The sequence below is a fragment of the Eucalyptus grandis genome, chromosome 11, assembly GCF_016545825.1.
Source record: "Eucalyptus grandis isolate ANBG69807.140 chromosome 11, ASM1654582v1, whole genome shotgun sequence".
Lineage (NCBI taxonomy): Eukaryota > Viridiplantae > Streptophyta > Magnoliopsida > Myrtales > Myrtaceae > Eucalyptus > Eucalyptus grandis.
The window spans coordinates 15,498,077-15,501,164 of NC_052622.1; positions in this window are offsets into that span (position 1 = coordinate 15,498,077).

The window sequence follows — 3,088 nt, forward strand, 5'->3', positions numbered from 1 at the left end:
TTTCCTTCCAAAAATTTTTAGGTTTCTTGGTTAGCAACCAATAGACAAAAGCCATATTGGTATCCATAGACACTTTCGAAAGTTGGTATCCCTAGCACCTAGGGAGGAGCAAATTGATGAACATGACAATGAATAGGAAGAGGAGGAGAACATGGATTGCAGCGGTGAGCACAATTTCAAGATAGAACTCGAAACTGGAGAACAAGACAAGATAGGTTACACCTGTTTGGTTCTAAGTTTCAGCTATGTTGGGTAGGTTCTAGATTCCCAAAATTAGATAACCTATTTTGATGAATAAGTTCCAAGTACTAAGGAACTTCCATTTTACGATTAAGACTTTTACTTTGTTAATATTTCATATTTTACGTGTTGTTTAAATATAAGTTGTGGTCAGTGGATTAACAATAATAGATGGCCATTAAAGATAATGATCCATTACAATCATTTGATTAATAATATAAGTAAAACGTGGATCTTAAAACATGTATAGATCCTAAAACTGACCATGGAACTTATGACGGGGTTAGGTTTCAGGTTTTAGGATTTGCAGGATAAATTTCAGATTTTTTTTTTAAATGTGGAATTTGTTTCAATATATAGCTTATAGGTTCCATGTGAAACTTGTACAGTAGGTTGGTTATTATATGATACCTCAGTTCCACTTGAAAGTAAACATTAAAGGAAAGACGGTATGTGTTCGTGAGGGAGAGAGAGACCGCCCAAAATGGGAGGAAAAGATATTTTACGAGTCCCACTGCCGTTACGTCATGGATCGATCATATATTGCCCGTATGACATATGTGTATTTGGATCTAGTAATGAGAATGTCTGAAAGTTCGTATGATATAATCGAGGAAAGCAACTCACGAGTTAATGAAGGTCCACTAATAGATTAGAACTCCGTATAGTTTGGTTCATTCTTCTTGAGAATTAGCTTAACTTCTTAGAATCGAGCTTGAGTTTAAGTATTTCACTCGAGAAGTTGTTAAGCAGATAAATTTCTATAAATTTGGATCCTATATGTACATGTTCATGAGTATGTCACAGATAGAGATTAGTAAAATTATATTAACTTCCTTGAAAATTCACTAGTAGATTTAGGACTTTTAACTAACATCGAGTCACTATCGAACATATTTAAATTATAACCAAATTGAGTATGAAACCTCGGATGATTGAATCAAGTCAAATTCAAGCGTTTAACTATGTTGATTCTTCTCTACTCAAATGCAATAGTAATTGCAAAATCTTATTAGAGCCACCAACCATCGTCTATTAGGTCATTTCGAAATTATCATCTTTTCTATTAACTTATCCATTTTTTTAAAGCCTTCAACAACCACTTAAGTGTCAACGGTAAGAAATTCCAGCCGAATTGATTACATAGCATTTAAAATTAAAATTATAATATGAATTGACAAGTTTTTTAAAACCTCTAGTCCACGTGGACGTTTCTACATGGCTCCATCAAGCAATACAACATCACACCACTTTTTGGAAAAACAACATTGCATAGGAAGAATCGTCATTCAAGCCTATGAACTCCTTATCGTTCCCTCATTCCCAATCATGGTCACTCACTCACTCTGTCCATCATCACTCGCCGTCACTAATGTGCCATTTTTGTAACCTAGGCTTGTCATCTTCTCTTCCGAGCTCAATTGGCTAGCAAAATTAGGGTTTGGAGGGAAAAAAAAAGGTTTCTTGGTGCTACTGGAGGTTTTATGTACAGGGCTTATGGAGGGTTTTAGCTAATATGAAGCGCATATGGCTGTCTAGAAATTTCTCGTACATTTACAAGGCTCATCCTTCGTCCAACTTAACGTTCTTCATGCAAACCCTCTATTCTCAGTCAATTGGTGAGAGAGAGTGAGAGGGCTATTGTTTTTCTGTCAAATTGATATAGCTAAATTAGAATAAATTATTGATAGCATCCTTCGCTAAATCGAAAGCTTTCATGGTTGGGACTTAAGGTGGCGGACACTCAAACATGTTTGCGATGTCGATCAATTGAGTCAGGGAATGATTTGGCTAATTGCAATTTGTTGGATATAAATTACCAAAAAAATTGAACTTAAAAAATTTAATGGAATGTTAAAAAAATTCACCTTTAAGCAAGTTGATGATTATTTGAACATTTTTGTAATAGATAATTTTATATTAGATTTAGCAATTGCATTTAATTTATGGTAATTCATTTTGTTGACAATATGGTTATGTTGATGTAGACTAGAAGAAGTTCTGAGGTGTTATCTCTTAAGGTGACTCTTAAGGTGATCCAACTCAAGAGTTAAGGGTTACGCCAAAAAAGAGTGCTCCCAAAAAGAAGATATCGGGTGCAGCTCCAAAATAGCTACTAATAAAGAATCCAACATTAGTTCCATCTCAACCAATTGATCCTAGCTCAAACAATGATCCCAAGGTGAGCCCCCATCAAATGACATGTTCTAAAAAGAAAATGGCTGGTGTTAAAATGAATGTATATGGGACATGAAGGTTAGTTGAACAACATGCGCATCTAGTTAAAAGAGTGCAAGGATTATGAATCAAGTCAAAAGTTTCTCATAATGAAAAGGAATTGGGGGTTGTGCATATTGATTGATGAAAAGCTTGACTGATGAGAGTTGTTGTGCTTGTTTTTGTTTAAGTTGGTTTTGACAAGTTTTGTGGGAGAGGAATATTGATCAATGGGGGAAGCTTGACTAATGGATGTTTTTGCTTGTAAAGAATAAGTTGAATGTCAATGGCAACGATATTTTTGTCAATGTAGACAAGCAGTTCAATGTCAAGAGAATCATGATTTCGTCTATGCTTTTGTCAGTTCCAATTTTTGTCTTGCTTTTGGCTAGTGTTGTATATGGTTGTTATGTTGTATAAATTTCACTTGCTCTTGAGCTACTTGCATAGTCTTGTGCTACCGGTGCAAATTCATTATGAGGCTAATGTTGTTTCTAGAAGTAATGGGTTGATGTTCAATTGTTGGTGCAAGTTTGTTGTGATCTCGTGCTACTAGTTGTGCTCGGCATTGGTACAGTGCCAACACAAGATGCACAAGCACTTGCATGTGTCGATGCATTATTGTGCTTGC